Consider the following 22,213-nt stretch of genomic DNA (forward strand, 5'->3'; position numbering starts at 1 on the left):
GTAAAGATATCCACGATTCCACTCAGACTTAATCCAGCAGTTTGTCTCTATCCTTCCTCCTCAGGGTTTTTTGCTTTGAACTCAGATGCAACACAGAGCAAATTCCCACCTATCTTTGTTCCTTTTAGCAACACTACTGCTTTTACCACTGACAACAAGAAGCTGATCTTCTTGGCTCCTCTGACAGCTAACTCGAAGTCCTAACACACACAGATCTTCCAAGACTACACTCTTCCTCCATATAATAAATATTCAGACCTTTATACTTGCGAGTTTCTTCTTGTTGCGAGAAACTAATACAGACATCAGTGTTCCAAACTGCACCCTGCTTGCAAGCCTCCTGCTCCCTGACTTAATGTGCCTATGCCAACACTTAGCCTTTCACAGAGTGCCTCTCTTCCCAAACACCATCAGTGAACTCCCAACATCTCAAACTCACTCGTTTACAATGGTACTGTCCTGTAAGTAAAGTGAAGTTCTCCTACATCCATAACAAAGTGTGCTCAAGTGTTAGACCTGGAGATACAAAATAGAGAGAAATTCTGCCTACTTAAAATGATGTTGCATCAGTCTCAAGTGTACTGTTTATGTCTCTTCCACTTGCAATCTCATATCCAATTATTGAGCTAAATTTCCTCACCACATGTAGTTTCATCCCCATAAGGCACCATTTTTCCTAGGGCTGCTGTAAACAGCCATGGACCCTTGAACTAGACTACCAGCTTCACAAGTGAATTTACTACTCTCAGCAGCAGAAATATGACCAGAGGACATTTAAGACTACATAACTAACCACATGGTACATGTTTTATCTGCAGTACTGGCAAAATATGCCTGTGTTTAGCAAACAAGTAAAGCAAATATCAGACTGAAAATTTTCAATTACAACAAAAGGAGGTACGTTTCTACTTAAAATGCAGGGGAACACGTAGCAACTTTGATGAAAGAAGTCAAAACAGACCTAGTAATCTAAGCAGTGGAAGGACTGCTGGCTCTGTGGAGCACCACCACCCAGAGCCACCCAGCCATGCTCTCCACCATCACAGTGTTCTCAGCCTCTTTTCCATTGTTCACAGACTCCATCTCTTCAACATAAGGGCAGCTGAGATACATATCTTAAAACATTCCTGATCATGAAGGAGAAGGGGAAGAGGCAAGCTTCAACCTCAGTGAATCCAGTCCCTAAGTGATGTCTGGCAGAAGATCTCTACTAAACAGGAGGACTTGAGCTGTACGGATTGTTACCAGTTTCCATCTTCTTGTCAACAGAACTGTGAAGAATGATTTATTGCAATTTGACGTGCAACACCTTAGCCAAAAGAGGCCAAGGATATACTTTTCTGAGGCTACTGCAGACCACTACAGGACTTGTCCTGTTGATGCAAGTCATCATCCGGCTTCATCAGGATGCTGACACTGACATCAAACCCAGTTGCTCAGATACAAACTCCTTGTTGTCTCAAATGTACTGTTACTGCAATGAGACATTGTTAGCACCCATTAGCCAAAAAGACAGGAGGGAGCAAAACTACAGAACCATAGAATCATGACAAATCACATTGTGCCCACTTCCAGACTTTGCTGTCTCCTGTAGGCTGAAAAGCACTGTAGGCCCAACAGCGTGTACCTGATAAGAGTAATATTTAATTTCAGCAGCCTGTGGCTGAATCCAATCAACTTATGCTAGACAGAAGGAGATGCTGAAAGGCACCTCAAGGTTAAGAGATGAAAAGCAACTACTGGAGACACAAACATCCTCAATCAAAGAACTCGGAGAATTGTAAAAGGGAATCGAAAGAGTAAAATCTGGGAACAAAAGTGGATTAGCTGAATCTGCCTCTCAAGCACGGCATGGACAGGTTCCCACAGCTCCAAGGCTAGCTGACACCCAGGCTGGTGAAGTCTCGTTATTGCTGCTTAGTTGTGGGTGCCTGTCTGCCAGAGGACAGGCTGTTTTCAATCAGAGATGCTGCTGATGACTTTAAGAAATGTTCAGACATGGCACTGTGGCAATAGCACTTACACCATTCACGTATGCATCACTAAAGCTAAGAGTTGGGAAAAAACACACAGTATAGGGGGAGCGATGGGTCAGGGCAGCTGCCACCATTCAAACCTGATACCACAGCTGCATTGATTTCACGTCTCCAAAGGCAGGTCAGGACAAGGCCTCTCCTATCCCGTTTCTTCTCTAAGATGAGTCTCCTCCACTAAATTTCACTGGAAGCATCCTGGCAGCTATGGCCCTGAGCGGCTGATGAGGGAAGATGTCTGATGGAGAAGAGGAGTGTACAACAGCAAGCAGTGAGCAACACCAGCTGGAATTGCCATTGATAGATAGCCACAAGTCCAGCTGTGCTCCACATCTGCTGCCATGGACAAATGCCTACTTGTTCAGAGAAGTGGCAAACATAGTCCAGTTTTTCCCATGTCTCCATCCAGTCTTCTACTGCTGAGGGAGACGGTGATCAAAGGCCCCCGAGAGTTTTGCTTTGCTAACTGCATGCTCTTTGAGCACCGATTGGCTTGGCTCACGTCTCATACAAAGGCTGAGATTAGGCATTCACAATTTATTGCCATAGTTTAGAAAACTTCAAAGTACTCATTTCTGAATGCAATTCTCAGAGCAGCACTGGAGAAAGATTTCATTTAGTGGGTGATTTTTACTGCCTTTGCAGAACAATTACTATTTTAAGCTGATAGATTCTTTGAGCAGGTTCCCTGTCTTGTGATTTGCAATTCACTTTGTGATTTGCAAAGTAGCAAACAGCCACCATTTCTAGGAAGGCAGACACTCAGGAAAGAAAAGTCAGATATAATAATACATACAGCTGCAAAAACTAATTTTTGTACATGCAATTTAAAAAAATCTTGTATCTTTTCTTCTGTCTACTTCTGCATCAAACTAATTGTTGGGGTCTGGGCTATAATGAATGTTATTGAGTTAGACAAAGACTGAGAAAGTTAGCAGTTCATCTTTGAATCACCTTCTGCAGCAGAAAAAGAAAAGAATGCCTATGTGACAGCAAGCTTGAGCAAAAACTACAGACTGTAAGGAGGCAAGGTCAAACAAGAAGACAGGATAGAGCATTCAATTAAGCATTGTGTGATGGCATGTAGGCGACTAACAAAGTGCAACATATGTAACTAACAATAGTATAAAGCTAAGCAAAATGTAAGGTAAGCATAACCATACTCTAGTGTGAGAGAAAACTAACTGAAGGCCAAATAGATGGGGTGATATTTAAGCACAATAAGGTTGATGTTTCAGCACAATGAGGTTGGTGTCTAAGTTGCTACAAAAACGAAACTTTGAAGCTTAACACATAGTGCGTGAACCTCAGTATTAACTAATTATCATGAATTGTAGCACGTTTACAGCATTTGGAAAAGTATATGAGTGATGATTATGTGGCAATAAAGTGGGAGCTGATGCACATCACATTGGTGTCTGGTCGCTCCCATCTCGCATGATGAAGAACCCCTGCAACTAATGAACACCACCCCCATCACAGTAGCCATTTAAGAGTGTATGAACATCACTATAGCATTTGCTTCTACTGCAGACAACTGTTGTCACAAAACTGTGCTTTGCTTTGGTACCATGATTCAAAATCTACTCAGAATACAGTTACCTGGTAAAAAAACATCAATCTGCTCCCTACATACTTTTGGTAGCACAACTTTATCCACAGTATACCCACAATTCTCACCAAGACAGATAAAGGAGCAGAATTCTGTAGGAGGTTTGAATTATCTGAGGCAATTTTTCTATGTACCTTCAAAAGAGTATGGTGCTATAGTAAAAGAAACAAATAGCCTTTTTGTTTGCAATTTAAATGCATTTTGAAGTCTGGGTTGAATGTGATTATTTGCCTGGCTAAGCTTTGAAGAGAAACTCCTGTACATATGCAGTACTAAGATCAGACAGTTATGAAAACCTTCGTGTTTGCCTCCCAAACATATCTAAAATTTTTAAGATTTGACTGAAAACTTTTTAACAATCACAACATCTTTTTCTTCCTCCCTATTAGGGGAACAGAAACATTTAGAAAGATGCAGAGACCTCCTCTCCCTTCAAAACAAGGTATTTTCTCACTGGCCAATTTCCTGCGGTGGCATAGAAGCATAGAATTGTTGAGCTTGGAAAAGATCTTTAAGCTCATTGAGTCCAACCATTAACCCAGCACTGCCACGGCCACCACTAAACCATGTTGCTCAGCCCAACAGCTACACAGCTTTGGAATCCCTCCAGGAATAAATAGGTACTCCACCAGGGCCCTGGGCAGCCTGTGCCAGCACAGGACAACCCCTCTGGGGAAGAATTTTTTCCCACTCTCCAGTCTAAAGTACTGTCACAGAGTGATCCTGCGTCTGTTGCCCAAGCAGCTCATTGATATCATCAGCAGCACAGTAGGCATCCAAAATGACTCTACTGAGGTGGCAAATCAATTGCTAATAAAAATGGAAAACGTTACTGTGGCTAGGGTTATTAGCTAATTTGAATTGTGGTAGATTACAAAATCATTGCTCAGATTTAGGGTCCTACTCTATCATATACAGGAAATGACACATTTCTGAGGAGTACTGAGAGCTGTTGCTCACACAGATCTCTACTGAAGTCAAGGGTGTATTTTTTGAGGCAGGATGTATGATTTTCCACCAGTTTGAGAGGTCTGTGACTGCTGTATGTCAACTAGGGTCAATACTATCCTAACTAAAAAAAAAACCAAAACAACACACCAGCAAGCATAACAGAAAGGTTTATGAAACATATGTAAGACAACTAGATTCTTTCAACACTTTTAAGAGGTAATGAACATCAGGGCAGATGACAGCACCTAGGAAAAAAAAAGCAAGGCTATGCTTTCATTTAAGACTAAAATGTGCAGTCACAGTCTGAAGAACTGAAAAAACGTTTTCATCGCAGTAACTAATTACAGGTTTTTGCTTCATTAGTCATTGTCAATAATGGTGCTTTGCACATGCAGCTTATCAAAAAGTCTCATCTTGCAAGCTGATTAACAGTTACATAATATGAAACTGGAAAAAAACTCCAAAACTTACTAAAAAAATAAATACTAACTAATTCAAACCACTGCTATATGTGCTGCAACATATATACCTTCAAGTCTGAATCCAAAAGAGAAGAACAAGCAAGCCAAGATGACTTTTACAAAGTAAGACTATGCAGCTCACTTTAAATAGATCCAGATACTTTGTGCTTCGCCAAGTCTGACCCTGATGTACAACTGCGATTCTCAGTTTGAGTCAGTATCTTCTCCAGCTTTCTCTTTTTGCCTCTAAGTGCAAAAATTCGACCTATGTTTTGCTATATGTGCCATGTCATAAACCTCAAAAAGTAAAATCTTGGTCCTTAAACCTTGCCTTTCAACGTGGTCTGGATTTCAGTCAACTCATTTGAGGAGTCAACATGGCTTCACCAAGGGGAAATCCTGTTTAAACAACCTGATAGCCTTCTGTGAGGGCATAACCGGCTGGCTACATGAGGGGAGAGCAGCGTATGTCATCTACTTTGACTTCAGCAAGGCTTTTGACACTGTCTCCCACAACATCCTCATCAGAAAGCTCAGGCAGTGTGGCTGGGATGAGTGGACAGTGAGGTGGATCGAGAGCTGGCTGAATGACAGAGCCCAGAGGATTGGACGAGAGGACAGTGTACCCTCAGCAAGTTCCCTGATGACACCAAACTGGGAGGACTGGCTGATTCCCCAGAGGCTGTGCTGCCATTCAGTGGGATCTTGATCAGCTTGAGAGGTGGGCAGAGAGGAACCTCATGAAGTTCAACAAGGACAAGTGCAGAGTCCTGCATCTGGGAAGGAACAACCCCCTGCACCAGTACAGGCTGGGGATCAAACTGCTGGGGAGCAGCTCTGCAGAGAGAGACCTGGGAGTCCTGATTGATAATAAGCTAAATATGAGCCAGCAATGTGCCCTTGTGGCCAAGAAGGCCAATGGCATCCTGGGATATATCAAGAGTGTGGGCAGCAGGTCAAGGGAGGTTCTTCTCCCTCTCTACTCTGCCCTGGTGAGGCCTCATCTGGAGCCCTGTGTCCAGTTCTGGGCTCCTCAGCTCAAGAGGGACAGGGAACTGCTGGAGGGAGTCCAGTGCAGGGCCACCAAGATCATCAGGGGACTGGAACACCTTTCATATGAGGAAAGGCTGTGGGAACTGGGGCTGTTTAGTCTGGAGGAGACTGAGGGGAGATCTTATTAACATTTACAAATATCTAAAGGGTGGGTGTCAGGAGGTTGGGACATCGCTTTTTTCTGTAGTATCTAGCAACAGGACAAAGGGTAATGGAATGAAGCTGGAACACAAAAAGTTCCACTTAAACATAAGAAAAAACTATTTCACTGTTCAGGTGAGGGAGCCCTGGCACAGGCTGCCCAGAGGGGTTGTGGAGTCTCCTTCCTTGGAGGTCTTCAAGATCCACCTGGACACGTTCCTATGCGACCTGATCTAGGTGAACCTGCTTCTGCAGGGGGGTTGGACTAGATGATCTCTAAAGGTCCCTTCCAACCCCTACCATTCTATGATTCTATGATTGGACTGTTTGCTTAGAACACCTAACTCCCAGGCTTCTGTAGAGGTAAAACTATGCAAACAAGAATTTCAGGAATCCTATCATTTGTTTAAAAGGTAAAACATGCACTTAGGAACTGGAAGTCAAGGAACAAATCAATGCAATACTGGATCTCAAAGGGTTAAGCTGTGACTATGGTCTAAGTATTTCTCATCTGATTACAAGAAATTTTATCATCTCTCATACTGAATGACCCTAAAAGAATTAAGAAGAAACTAAAATAAAGCTAGAACTTTGATCAAATGCAGGTAGTCATGGAACATTGTACATGTGAACAAGTCTGCTCAAAGTAATGCCAATTAACTACTATTTCAGCAAGGCTCTCCATGTACTGAATCCATCTTAAATCACAACTACAAACAAAAGCACCGTGAAATTTAGAAAGGCTGCTTCTGTGTACGGAAGAAATGGCACCTTGTAGTTCAATCAGATTATATGAGATACATCAGTGGTGAAACACTTGCTTCCAAAACAAACCATCCAGAAACATGCTTAATACTATTTGCACTGGAAGGTTTTTCCTATGTGAGCCCCAAACATAGCTACATCACTATTCCATCCTTAACTCTCAGTGACTATTCTAGGAACAACCACAGCTAGGTATTTTAAGACAGATGTATCCTTTATGGTGTTGCTCATAATTTACCCCTTATTTAATAAACCCTAGTACATAAGGCTGAGTTTCACATTTCAACTGCCTGTCTAAGCTATAACCAAAAACATCTAGCTTTTGGTTAACATCCTACCAGTGAGAATGAGACCAAAACTGAATGAAACACTGGTAAGAGAACAGCCACGGTGGAGTTGGCAATCCACGACACCTCTAAAAGCAGTCACTGCACAAAGAGCCAAAATGCATTTGCTGGCCTCACTCCTTTGGGATTACCAGGATGAGGACAGCAGGATTTATGCTCATAAGTTTTCTAGCTACCAAGAACCCCAGCCCTAGCTCCTCATTTGAGACTGCCATTTTAAAAGCATTTGGCCTGTACAGGAAAATACTCCTAACTCCTTCTTCACAGAGATGAGCACTTCAACTTCTCAGACATAAAAATTCCCTTCCTAGTCCCTTGCCTCCAGAAGACATACTAGCCTTCTGTGCTGCAAACACTTTCATCTCAAGCATGAACAAATGACAAATTCACTTGAGTGCACGCTGAACTGAGGATTCAACTATTTCACTCTTGTGACATTTTTAAGAATCAAGAAGCACTATAAAAAAAAAAATCTCATTTAGTACTTCACAAGTTTTAATCAAAATTCACAATACAAATGCAAATTTTGCAATGCAAAGTTTTAGAATCACTTTTGCAAAGTCTCAAGCTGATAAACAGAAATACTTCAGAAAATCTGAAGCTTTGGGGTGATTCCTGAAATATATTCATTTAGCTGCCATATATTGCTGCAATATATGTTTGTATTTGTTTATATCTGGCTATATATGTTTATATCAGGCTCAGGAAAATAATTGCCTTCGACAGCATTCAATATAAGTAAATTAGTCCCTTGTTGATACACTTTTTCTCCCTCCACTTCAGGTCAAAATACTCCAAAATTTTAAGACATGTTTTAAGGAACAGTTCATGCACATATTTTCAACAAAGGATCAGTAAGCATTCAGAAACCAAAACTGATCCCCTGGGACCCATGAGGGGTTGATAAAATTTAGAAGAAAGCCTTCCATCTCAAATGTCAATTAATACAATTGCAAGAGCAATACATACACACTTGAGTGACTGAAGACATTTATTTTCTTTAGCACGCCAGCAGCAGAAAGCAAACATCCGTGCAGAGTGCAACTTGCACGGCATGTTCTGACTGCCAACCAGGTTCAACCAGACAAGCACCTTCAGAAAGCCACAGCTATTGGCACTGGAAAGGAAGACTGTATTTTGCACTCAGGTTCAAAATAATAAGGCAAAAAGCCAATAATTAGTGGAAATAACAGCTGAACGATGTTGGTGTGGAACGCACCTTCAGTATCATCGCGCAATTGCTCCACCACATCTGTCAAATCCTCCCAAGAGTCTTTGCAAACAGCAAAAAGAAAGGAAAAGAAAGAAAATGTCATGCAAGCCATGATCTAAAGGAAAGATTCAAAATCAAGCTATAAGAAAAGGATAACTGAAAGGGAGATTTGCATAATACAAGACTTAGTTCATAGTGGCACGAGATTTGCAAGTCAAAAGGGTTTATTAGTCTGCACAAAGAAATACAACAAAGCGGTTTTTGCCTTGAGAGTCAAATTAAGGTAGGCTTGAGCAAAGCTTTAGAAGCTTTGTTTCTGCATCAAGACAAACAATATTTCTGTAAAATGTATCCTGAAAAGGAAAGCAAGAAAAGCATTATTTTGTTTCTAAGATCAAAGCACCAAACTGGATATTTATGCAATGGTGGCATTTGCATCAATTTCCTCCAACCCAGCCCCAAGAAGAATCCCACTGACAGCCACACAGGAAAAACAAGTATGTTTCAGGAAAAGGACATGCTGAGGACATGTTATATACAGTTAAGTAGAGCTTTAACCCGTTTAGGACTGTCACTCCGAATGACAGATCTTGCAGAGGTGACCCAGCTGAGCCTGGATGCGGATCAGGGGCTTTATGTCGTCATTCTGATGACAGCTCACTAAGGCCTCGATCAGGTGAAATCCCTGACAGTTGTGGGAGAAGGTGGTTATCCTGGAAGAGCAGCTGGCAGGACAAGGAAAACTTGTTTCATCAGCACACCCACTAATTCCCTGGTTTCAAACCCAGAAAACAAAGCCAGATGAAGCCCCAGAGGGTCTGAAGCCCTTGAGATTTTCAGCTCCCTACTTACGTGCCACTCTCCCCTGGGGTAATTTGCAATCAGCTGAACATCCAAAGCACAAGAAAGGCTCTATTCCCCTTCACCGACCAACAGTGCTAAAGTCCTGAGCAAAGTACACTCACTACTAGGACCGCCCCCCTCCCACAGAAGAGCTATGGCCAGCCTCCTCCTGCTGCAGGAGCCAGCACTAGCAAACAGCCTATCCACAGCACTGCATTGAAAGGGAAAAATGAAGCCTAAATTTCAATACACATAACATTTCAACTGAGCCCCCAGAAGCTCCCTGTGCTGTAATATCACTGACCAACGGTGGTCTTCTCCTTCAAAATTGTTTTATTCATGGAGCTCATTTTTAACCATCAGTTTTCTTAATAAATCATAAATTCACTTCTTTGCCTATGGCTAAGCATTACTGGAATACAATCACAAAATGGTTTCTGTTGCAGGGTACCCTAGAAATCACCTTGTTCCAGCCCTGTGCTATGTGCAGGGACACCTTCCACTAAACCATGTTGTTCCCAGCCCTAATTAACCTTGTCCCCCAGGGATGGGGCAGCCACAGCCTCTCTGGGCAACCTCTCACCACCCGCACAGGGAAGAACTTCTTCCTAATAGCTAATTTAAATCCACAGTCTTTCAGTCTGAAGCCATCATGCCTTGTCTGCAACACTGAGAAAAGCCAAAAACCATTATTTGGGTCCTGCCCATATATCCACATTGAAGTGACCAACTGCTTTTAATTCTGCAGGGTTTCTCTGGGTGAGGGGTGAAGAGGGAAAGACAATGTACACAATCAAGGTCACCTACCTCTGCTTACTAGGAGCAACAGAGAGTTTAGCTTGAGAATTTCCTTGCCATTGCAAGAATAAAGCCCTGGTCATGCTCCTTCCCTACCACCAGCTTCTCGCACTTGCTACACTTTGGGCTTTTGGTCTTTTATTACAGGTGGGACAGCTTTCTGTGGGTTCAGGAAACTTTCTGTAGCTCACAGTGATGGACTGACACCTCTCTGATGCTTTTCCTGGGCCTACTCTCTCACCTTGGAGTGCCACAAATCAAATTCTGTGACTTTCACCTTTTCCTCCTTTTTTTTTTCCTTAGGGCTTCAAATGCAAGTATTAGTGTGACTGAGAGATTCAGTATCTGTAGAAAAAGCTTTGTGTTACAGCACCACACAAACAAGTTAATATGGCTAGTATTTTCCGCCTGTATGTCTAGCATTTCTGGAAATGCCTCAGATGAGAGCTTAGATGCACGTGCAGTGATTTATTTAATAGCACTTTCCCTCATGTGAAAAGATCAGAACCAGATTCTGATCATCCCAGAACCCTTACCCACACACTGAGATTGATGACAGACATCATTGCTGAATGGCCTTTTATCTAATACTGAGGATTTGGGTTCTCTCCTTGATCTAAAGTGAGAACTACAAAGAACATTTAATATTTAAAAATAAAGATTTACTATTAGTTTGGTAACAGGGATGGAAAATTACCAGGCTTCACTTGCTCTTTCACACTTGGATTTTGTCACTTCAAATTCTCCCCTCCACGCACCACATACTCTCCAAATACTTAACCTCTCTACTTCTTTAACCCTCGCTCTTTGCTCAGCTCCATATCCAAAAAACACCCAGGACATCCAAGTTACTGGCAGCCCCTAAGAGGGCTATGAAAAGGCTAAAGTCCAAAGGCAACTGCAACTGTGTTAGGTCAGTAAAGTCCAGGTAGTTCCATTCCCACCTTCCCTAACATCTGGGCTAGGTTTCACAGAACGTGCAGGAAATCACAAGCAACTGTGCTGGCTCCCTCTGGACAATTGCCACCCACTTCATGGTAAAGAATTAAGGGTTGGTTTCTTTTTTTAACTGTTAGCAAGTGATTCATGTCAATGTCCAGTTGAGTCACAAATATTTTCTTCTATTATAACCCTACAAGCAATAATCCTATCCTGTTTCTAGTGAGAAATGCTTGCAAGAATGCCATGAATTTATATTGGCACAAAGGCATTATGGAATTTGTGCAGATTTAGAGGCAAGAGCACACATTTCATTAGCACTTGGATATTTTCGTTCATTTCTTCATGCATCAAGCTGCAGTTTGCACAGATTTCATTTTATTTTATATACTGTACAGTTTTCCCCACTTGTCTGGAGTTTCCACTGAAGAACAGTGGGGAAAAAAAACCTTAACAAACATAGACACAAATAAATAATAATGATAATAAATAATCACAAAACCTGTCACTTGATAGTTTCCATAATCCTTATCATGGTACATCTAAGACAAACTCAATACTTAGATTGTGGAAAAATATCCAAGTCTGTAACTGATGTGTACCATGTTTACAAAACAGGATGAGCAAGACTAAGTATTCATACAACTACCTCATTCCAGCTAGTCTCCCAGGAAGATTAGTATTATGGAATTGAATATCACACTGGAATAAATACACAAACAAGCTCTTGACAAAGGAATTAGAGTACTTCCTATCACTAAGAAATTAATCATGAAAACTCCAAGCATTATTTTACCAATAAAGTTTTTCAAATTGACTCATCTCCATTTTCTCCATATGACGCTTTCTGTGTTATGGTTTTGTTTATGCTAATAAGAATGCTTAAAAAGAGAGCTAGTGATAATGAATAGGGAATGCTTGTAAGAAAGCAAACAGATGAAACTGGAACACAAGAAGTTCCATTTAAACACCAGGAAAAACTATTTTACTGTGAGGGTGATGGAGCCCTGGCACAGGCTGCCCAGGGAGGGTGTGGAGTCTCCTTCCTTGGAGGTCTTCAAGACCAACTTGGACATGTTCCTATGCGACCTGATCTAGGTGAACCTGCTTGATCTTTAAAAGTCCCTTCTAATCCCTACCATTCTATGATCCTATGAAAAACTTTCTGTCCTAACTTGATCTTCCTGAATTTACACATATTCTTATTTCTGCTTCAGTATTTCTCACAGACATAGGCAATACCTAACAATTATATTGCAATTTCAAACAACTCATGCAAGAGCAAGGGATGCTGCCAGCAGATACACTTTCCTAGGCAAATAAAATAAATCCTGGGAGAATATACTAGCATAAAAATTATTTCATGTTGATATTAAACACAGCGTTGTTTTGTTGGGGTTTTTTTGTGTTGTGTTTTTTTTTTTAAAGGTTGACATTATTAGCCTTAAATAGGGTTGGGAGTGGAAACATTTATGAACATTCCAGACTGCACCTCTTCAGTCCCCTCCAGCTGTAGGCTGCAACACAATGCTCCTATGCCTCTTGGCAGCTCTCAACACAGCAGTAAAATGGTTCAAGTGCAACAGCAACACCGCTGAGCAGCGAGTTGTCAAACTGCCACACAGTGCTGAGAAAACTTGCTACATGCAAAAGCTGAGTACAGGAAGGGGAAGTCAAGATTGTGGCTTCTCGCACTGTGGGCAGGATGGGGATAAAAACAGCACAGGAATTTTTGGGTATCTCATGAGCAGAAACTTGTAAAAGGTCCCAAATACACAGCAGAAGTATCCCTGTAGTATTTTAAATAAAGCTAAATAAACACCAAACATCTGCCCTTTAATAGTTGCTGAGATGTCCCCATACTCCTGAGCTGCACAAAACACTACGTATTCCCTTCAAAATGCCTTCATCAGAATGCCTCATGGAATGTCTTCATTGAGAAACGACGTGTCATGAACATCACCACCTCAAACACAGCATCTTAGCCCATACCAGGATACCATCCACAAGCAGACTCCCACAACATGCAGCAAGCCTAGAAGCAGAATGCAGGTCCTCAACATGCATTGCCCCCCAGGCATTTGTTTTCTGCCCATGTCCTCTTCATTTTTATTAGTAAATCCATTGTGAGTGTAATTAGAAGGATGGAATGCTCCAAACTTCTTATATAGCTATGGCATTTTCTTATGTGTAAAGTTCAGCACAAAGCACTGAATCCACACATCCTTTTTACAGTTTCCAAACACAATAAGAGAATCAAGTTCCTCCAAAGACAAACTAAATAGGTCAGGACCTGGCTGCTTTTGGTTTTGTTTGTTTAGATTTAAGTACAGGAGTTCCTCATGAATACATAAGGAGAACCTGAGAAGCCAATAAAACAGCAAAGAAAAAAAAATCCCAGCACTAATTTTGGGAAGTGAAAACTGAGCTTGATACAGAAGGTACAGTGGTGATGCTGCTTGGGCTGCTATGAAAGGCTTAACCCAAATTGGTTAGTTTTTGTAGAGATACTGACACTAACTCTTGAATCATAAAAAAACAAAACCCTAACCCTGTGTTTATGAATAAGGGAAAAGGGTTATTTTTTTAAGCTTGTCCACAATAGCAGTCAAGATAAATACTAAATACATCATCAACTGAATGTCAATAACAGGAAAAGACAACCAGACTGCATTCACTCAATGTTCTTGTGTTAAATCCCCTCTGCTTCTGTCTGGTGATTTGACATGACTGAAAAAAGTTATGAGGAAGGAGGAAAAAACAACTGGCATTTTTTAAAATGACCTACAAAAGTGCTGACAAGTTAAGACCAAACACAAACACAGGAATCGGGATGACAATCAAGTGAACCAAATCAAACCAAACTGGAAATGAAAATGTCAAGTGACATGGATGGCTTTCTCACCAACCCTCTTCCTCGACCCAGCATCCTTCTGTCTAAACCCTAATATCTGAAGCACTCCAGGAGCTCTTTCTTTTTCGTCCAGAAAGGAAAGCTCAGACCACTGCACCATGCTTCATTAACCCTGCCTGATTCAGTGCCAGGAGTTACAGCAGCACTTTGCACTCAAAGGCACTTTAAAGTTTAAGTGGAAGTGAAATTCTGCAGCGCCATCAGTATAACAGTAACTGATAGTTTCCTTGCCAGTTATACCTCATTATGCCCTAAAAAGTACTGTCCACGTTCTAGATAGTGATGCTAATGGAATAAACACTGACACATGCCCTTTAGAAGGTTGCTCATAGGATAATCTTCTGATTTTAACTTCTAGTCTGTTGCTTTAACCATTTGCTGGGGTTTTTTTTGGACCAAAGCATCCCACAATACAAGGGAAAGTTGAAAGAGCTTACTGAGAGATATTGAACATGCACAACTAGTTTTATTCATGAAATTTTTTTCATTAAGGCTAGCACACTCTCCTTCAGTGTATGACAAATAGTACTTTTATCATGAAACAGAAACCTATAGTCACATTATTGCATTGATTTAAATTGCATTGTCTCATATTTGTTGCTGTAAGAATAATAAATAATACATTTAATAATAAATATTTAAAGTGGTCAAAAAAGAAAATTCAGTAAACGCTTCTAATAGCATTGGAAGTATGTAATTATTGTTTTTGAGATTAGATTTGAGATTAGATGGGGGTCGAACTGCTGGAGAGCAGCTCTGCAGAGAGAGACCTGGGAGTCCTGATTGATAATAAGCTAAATATGAGCCAGCAATGTGCCCTCGTGGCCAAGAAGGCCAATGGCAGCCTGGGATTCATCAACAAGAGTGTGGCCAGCAGGTCAAGGGAGGTTCTTCTCCCTCTCTACTCTGCCCTGGTGAGGCCTCATCTGGAGCCCTGTGTCCAGTTCTGGGCTCCTCAGCTCAAGAGGGACAGGGAACTTCTGGAGAGAGTCCAGCACAGGGCCACCAAGATGATCAGGGGACTGGAACATCTTCCATACAAGGAAAGGCTGCAGGAACTGGGGCTGTTTAGTCTGGAGAAGAGGAGACTGAGGGGAGATCTTATTAACATTTACAAATATCTAAAGGGTGGGTGTCAGGAGGTTGGGACATCCCTCTTTTCTATAGTAGCCAGCAACAGGACAAGGGGTAATGGGATGAAGCTGGAACACAAAAAGTTCCACTTAAACATAAGAAAAAACTATTTCAGTGTTCAGGTGAGGGAGCCCTGGCACAGGTTGCCCAGAGGGGTTGTGGAGTCTCCTTCCTTGGAGGTCTTCAAGACCCACCTGGACATGTTCCTATGTGACCTGATCTAGGTGACCCTGTTTCTGCAGGGGGGTTGGACTAGATGATCTCTAAAGGTCCCTTCCAACCCCTACCATTCTATGATTCTATGATTTGGAAATCAGGTAGATCATGAAGCACTGACAAAGAAAACAGACTTTCAGCATCACATTTGAACACCTTGCAATCCAAAAACTGAGGAAGCAACCAGACAGACTGCAATGCCAGGAACAGTCTATTCAGACCTTACAAAGTAGCTTAAGAAAAAAAATTCTTAAAACCATAAAAATACCATTTCTAAATTTATTTTTTTTAGAGAGAGAGAGCCTTGCATCAAGAAGAAAATATAAGTCTGTTCATTTTACTGTAACTTCTGTCTGGGAAAACTGTTTCCAAAACAAGACAGTTGGAGTAATGGATACTAAAACTGGTTATCACTGCAGGTCCCACTGCCCCAGCATGTGCCTACTTACAGAGCAGGAGAACAAAGACGAGAACACAGAGTGTTTGGGTGCTGCTGCTGCCCAGGGAGCCTCTGCTCTCCTGTCACCTGCAGCTGTACTTTGCTGACACTGCTGACCTTGCCATTGTCTCCTCCCTACAGATCCCAGTTTTATCTACTTCCTCTGGCCACACCATGCACAGCGACTCAGTCCGCACATTATCCCACACCTACCCTCTCTCGTCCCTCACTTAGTGATCCTTATCCAGTACCCAACTGCCCAGAAGTGCTTTACCTCACACTACAGCACCTGTGCTTTAGTCATCAACGGTGATGTTTCACTGCAATATTGTGAATGTAAAACTGTTATGAGAGTATATTTTTTAAAGGCTATTTTCATCACTCAATAGACATCTGACATAAGTTAAGGCTTGCCAAAAGAAATTGCAGTCCTGCAGTCATGGAGGGAGGGAGACAAGAAGGAAGGGAGAAAAAAAGTCTACATGGGACTTGGGAATTCCAAGCCCACTCTCGATTGCACATACAGGACAAGTAAATAGCAAATGTACATCACAATACATGAATGCTGTAATCACACCCAAAGTTTTATTCCTGTCTCCACAGGACAAACATCAGGCATTTCTGTGATGCAATGATGTGGAGTTACATGGCGTGTTTCTTCATAACCAGTGTCTTTCCAGAGGGAAACACATGCATAACTGCTATGAGAAATTTATCATTTCAGTTTGGTACTTGATGGTTTCCACAAAGCAAAAAACCAAAACGCCTACTTTTAGTTTTCCCCCATCTTTCACTTCCCATCTGAAACTTAAGGGGTTTCTCTGCAATACTTTCAATTCATTATCTCCAAGGGAAATAAGCCTGCCTCTCATTTACCAGGTCTGACTTCATTTAAACTGAACAAGCTTAAAAGCATAAAGAAAACAACTCTCAGTTGTAATTTCTTAATGACAACACTGAAAATATTTACTCAAGTTTAAAGTTTGCAACATAAACCAGAATTAGAGCAGCCCTGATGTAGGTCTCAGCCTAGCCTTACAGGCCACTGGCTTTGTCTCTCAACTGTTTCAAATCAGCAGGAGGGCTGGCACTTTGTAATCTTTGTCCAGAAGAGCTTCCTAAAACTTCAACTTCCCTTCAGCTCAGGGTCAAGCATCCATCTTCCCTCAGTCACTTGCTCTTCTTCACAGCTCATGATGGGATTCAGTGTAAATACAGTAAGCAGGACGTCTCCTCACTCCCTGGGGAGATGACCATCTTGATCCTGTTACTTCAGTACATGCTGTCTGGATTACACGACCCAACTGTTGCTCAAAAGATTTATGACCATTAACACACTGTAATTAATTTACCTTGTATATTACTGACTTCATATTTGTTCTAGTAAATCTGGTCTACAGCTCCTTGAAACTCTGCAGCCCTTGAGTGGTTTCTGCCACCACATATATTTTAAGAGTTACTTTTCTAACAAGATCATAATCTCACGCAGTTCCTGTCGATGGCTTCAAGGTCCCTGTTCCTCTTAGGACAATGCTTACAGGACATCTGATTTGTAACAGGAACAGGATAATCCATAGAGGAATTTCACCTCTTCCAGCAGTTTACTTTTCCTATTCCACATTACCAGAGAACATCTAGACCGAAGTTAACAGTTACCAAAGTTTCTTCCTACATGTACTTTGCTCTCAGCAGACAGATGTGGCTTCATACCAGGAGAGAAGTTTCCTCAGCAGCACAGCCTCATACGGCTCCCTCACAATCGAATAGCTCTGTAGCTCCCCTGCCAAAAATAAGGAGATTCTCCCTCGCTCCAAGGAAACTTAAGTGCCAAGAAGGCTGCCAAACTGTAAAATAAAAATATAACTAATAAGGTCATGCTGCTTCCTTAAACAATTTTGAAGTATGAAAAGAAACATGGAAAAATACTTGAAGAGAAAATGGAGAGAAAAGATGACTCAATAAACTGTAAAATAGATTAATGGGCAAGAGGTACTTGAGCATTGAGAAGAGCCTTTAGTTTTTTGGAAGAGCTGTACAACTTCTACTCAGGGCATTTTACACAAAAATGTGTATCTGAAGCTAAAACTTTTACATTACTGGTCAAAAATGAGAAAAGACTCTGACATTAGCCACCAAAAATTAAACTATGGAAATGATAATTGACTATTTGATAAACACACCACTCCAATTCTGCACTTTGGTGCAAACAGAACAGGACTTTTTAAAAATAGAGATACTGTAGTTCTTGACAGTTCCAAGTGAATTCAGACCACAGAGTTATCACATGTATTCCTTCTGTTCTCAATTACAGGCTGAACCCCTAAGGATCAAAATTTCCATTGCTCTAACGTGAAGCTCCTCGTGATTATTCCAAGTAGAACTTTAACACGAGGCCATTTTGCAGTTCATAACTTCTCCCAAAAGTTGAGATCAGTGTTCAATCCCATACACTCTTGAATGTGCCATGGAAATACGATCAAGATGCTTCTTGCACCTCAGCCTCTGCAGTGATCATTATAAATACTGCAAACAAATGAGAGCTTGATAGCTACTAGTCTCACATTTGATGCCTGCATAGCACAGTAAAGTCCTGATTACCTACTTAAGAATCACTGTTTGTTTGAAAGAAGAGAATTCCTTTCCTAAGCCAAGCCAATGTACTGTATATAGCAAAAGCAGCTTATTCTCATACACATGGAACGGTTCCAAACAAGTAGTTGAAAAAGAAAATGAACTGCTTGTGTTATTAAATTGAGCATCCACGTCACATATTGAACACGTAGTTGCAAGAAACTCAGTCACTACACCAATGCATCTATCCTTCTGCTACACGCTACTCTTAAATTGAGGAAAATTTAAGTTTTGCTCAGTTACACTCAGAAACTCCAATTCTGTGGCATTTACATTGTTCCCCGTCAGACCAGAATATGTTTCCCAAAGCATATCGCCTTTGGCTTATGAAGTAGCAGAACTGGGCCTGGTTTTACTGGGGAACCTCATCACCACAGGAGGATGCCTAATGTTTTTAAACATCAGTGAGTAAGGCTGTGGTTACAATTCTGCCTTTACATTACTAGCTCCCTCCCTCTCCCTCCGGCTCCTATCACAAAACTGGCCTCAAGTGAGATTATTCCAGAGAAGGCTGTGGCAAACAGGCTCCCAAGGAAAGGGGTGACAGCAGGTCTGGCCTCAGAAATAATAAGCACCAGTTGCAGTTTCTGCCTCTCTGCTCAGGGGAGCCTTTGGAGCACAATCAGAAAGCACAAGTGCTGGACTCCAGTTCCCTCCAGCATCCTGATTCTAATATCTGGCACCATTAAAACTCTTGATGCCTCTCTCCCATTGGAATTAAAACACAGTATTTCAGTGAGGAATAACAAACTTGAGCAAGGAAGAATCACTTCAGTCTCATCCTGTATGTTTGAACTGTTGTTCCTAAGTAATATGCTTAAAAAAATCTATAAAAACTAACCACTATTAACAAACTATTTCCATTGGACAGAAGAAAACCCCAAGTCCTGCAGCATCTTGTTTAGTGAAAATCAGTTTCTTCAGATATTTTATTTTCTTCCCCTCCCTTTGGTATAGTTACAAAAAAAAACCACCTACAAACCAAAAAACACCAACCCAAAAACACCCACCAGTGGAAACTCACATTATAGCAAATTGTACAAAAAAAAACTTTGAAGGTGTCAGGCCTGAAAGCCAACTCAGCTGAAAAAGCTGAGAATCCAGAAGAGTTGAAGCTAGGGACTGCTGTACTCCCATGCAATCTAACAACTGAGTCGGCACAAGGCATTACATGAGAGTAGCCCAGCAGAAGTGTACAGCAGTCAACATTCTCCACACTAAAGTTTTCTTTTCCCATCACATTTTAAACCTTCCCCATCCTGTTTGCTCTTCTGTTCTCAACTCTTTGTCTTCTTACTTCTTTGCTGCCCAGAACCACTCTCTTCCTCTTCTCACTGTGACACCCTGAGCTGGCTGGCAGCTCTGGGATGCAAGCATGGGTGCAGGCGGCTATGGTGCAAGACTAGGAGCAGAGTTTCTGTTTGTCAGCGGCACGAGGGGTGCACGGTGAGGAGGAGGAAGAAGGCAGAGAGGCTGCTTGTGGGTTGGGAGCATAGCAAAGAGAAGGCAGACGCAAAAGACTACCAGGAAGCAGCAAGAGCTGAGGGACAGCAACTGGTGGCTTCAAATCCTTGTTTCAGCAAGCTGTTGGATTTGCTACTGCATTGTATTATTTTTCACGTCTCGATTTGCAAGAAAAATAAAGTGCTTTTTTATCCTTCTTTTTCACAATCCCTACCTTTCTACATCAGTTTCATGGAGACATTACAAGACACACCAGCCTCAGCTCCTAGGTCTCCTGCTCTTCCTCTCAGACAAGCACTTGGTGCCTCCAAGCCCCACCATCCCTTCCCCTCAGCTCACGCAGAGGAGAGGACACCGCGGCAGTGCTGACGCAGCAGTGCCAGTTGGAACGCTGGGGATAACGCTGTGTCAGCTTTTCTGCCATGAACACTTTTTCCTGACCTTATGTCTCTGCTATAAACATTACTTGGGTCCAAATCACCCCCTGAGAAGTCTTTCCTCCTTCCCACCTTACGATTCTATAAATACCTCCAGAAAGGTCATTACAATACAGTTCTCATTTTACTCCTCATTTTTGACATATGAATTAAAGAATAAGGCAGTGAAATGAGCAAATACTATTTCCTAATGCTTTCTGGTACTTTCAAGAGAGTCACTAATTACAGCTTTAAAAACAATTGTTTTTCTGGTTTTGGGGAAGCATTAGTCTGGTATCAGCATTTGAATTGTTTACATAGGCAGGCAAGAGTGCAATCTACACACTGTAAGGACATATCCAGCACATTTCAGAAAGGCAGCTCAGAAAAGCACTATTATAGGCACTGGATTCATCCAAGTCTATCTTCCCTCTGAGTTTGCTCTGAGCAAGAAGGTGAAGAGAGCAGAAACAAGAATCTAGAGTGTGACTGGAAGGGCTTCCAAGCTACACTATCAGAGCCCTACAGAGGCTGGAAGGTCATTTACTGGCTACAGAATGACAAGTCAAATGAGCAGTCACTATTTATGACACAGAGAGAGAAAATACATATTAAAAAGAACCCATAAAAATCAATCCACCTACACTAGAATGGTCTGTTAAAAAACCCGTAACACTGAAATCCAAAAACATCTGACTAAGACCAAGCAAGGTCTGGATAAGCCTGTGCCACATGCAAGAGTGTGGGAGTTGGAAGCTGGCTGAATTCACTGCTCCAGCTCTGCTTTCCTGAGCCTACAGCACCTCTCTGAAACCCTGGGAAACACCCTTCAGAGGGATCCTTAGTCTCTGCACTGGAAATCTCTGTCTAGTATCCCACCGAGTTGACTGTTTGGCAAGCAAATCCAAACCCAGGGGCTGCTACCACTGAAAGCAGCTGTCAAATGGAGATTAAATGATCACCTGAGAACTACTTTTAAAGCTCAAATCCTCACCATGGGATAAGTTGCCTCATCCAGCAAGATACTGATATAGTAAGATATCGCTGACTTGATAAACCCGTATCCAAAGGGTCACAGGAGACTACTTGGAGTTGCACTTCAGTAGTTACTGGAAAAGGGTCAGGCTTGAAAAGATGGAGGCTCCTCACTGTAAGACCAAAGATGGTCAGCATCCAGCAAGGGACACTCAGAACTTGGCAGCGTTGGTGAGAGCACTGGCTACTACACAAAATTGCTGCAGAAGTTCACTGTATGTCCTTCTTCCCTTTTTTCACTGGTAGAGCAGGTGTGGATGTTCTCTTGTGTTTTCAGTACTCACAAAGCTTTCGGTCCTCATTTTATGTGACCTGGTATTAAACTGTTTTCAACATCAGCTCAGATCACAAATCCTTTTTCAGGAAGAAAGCAAGATGTGTTACATCTCCACTTTTCAGGCTTCCAAGCTGTTATAAACAACAGCATGCTCAACAGAAGTGAGCTGTAAGGCTTGTGATGGTATTATCACCTGACAGTAGGCGTAACTACGTAATCACTGGGGCTTTCCAAAAACTACCCACTGACCATACACAGACACACATCTGTGTTTTGACAGTATGCTCCACGGGCCAAAGCTGACAACTAAGAGTGCTATAAGCCTTGTTTTATGAGTAAAGTTACGATAAAAGGAGCACACAGTATCTTCCTTCCTGAGACATACAAACCTGATCTTCCCAGATACATCTTTAGGAACAACAATTAAGCACAAATCTATCTCTCTCAAATGGATAGATCACAACAGAAGCAACAAATCCTGAGGGCAATCTGAAGCACCAGTATGGCTTTTTAATACGTCAAACGGCGTCC

At 41.8% G+C, this 22,213-nt stretch overlaps 1 protein-coding gene across 7 annotated transcripts in view; it reads right to left on the reverse strand.

Moving 5' to 3' along the window:
* The window catches only part of RUFY3 (RUN and FYVE domain containing 3), a 57,828-nt gene that overhangs the window by 26,768 nt on the left and 8,847 nt on the right, over positions 1–22,213 (reverse strand). The gene's annotated exons all lie outside the window — the stretch shown is intronic.

Source organism: Colius striatus, chromosome 3 (genome assembly GCF_028858725.1).
Source record: "Colius striatus isolate bColStr4 chromosome 3, bColStr4.1.hap1, whole genome shotgun sequence".
Lineage (NCBI taxonomy): Eukaryota > Metazoa > Chordata > Aves > Coliiformes > Coliidae > Colius > Colius striatus.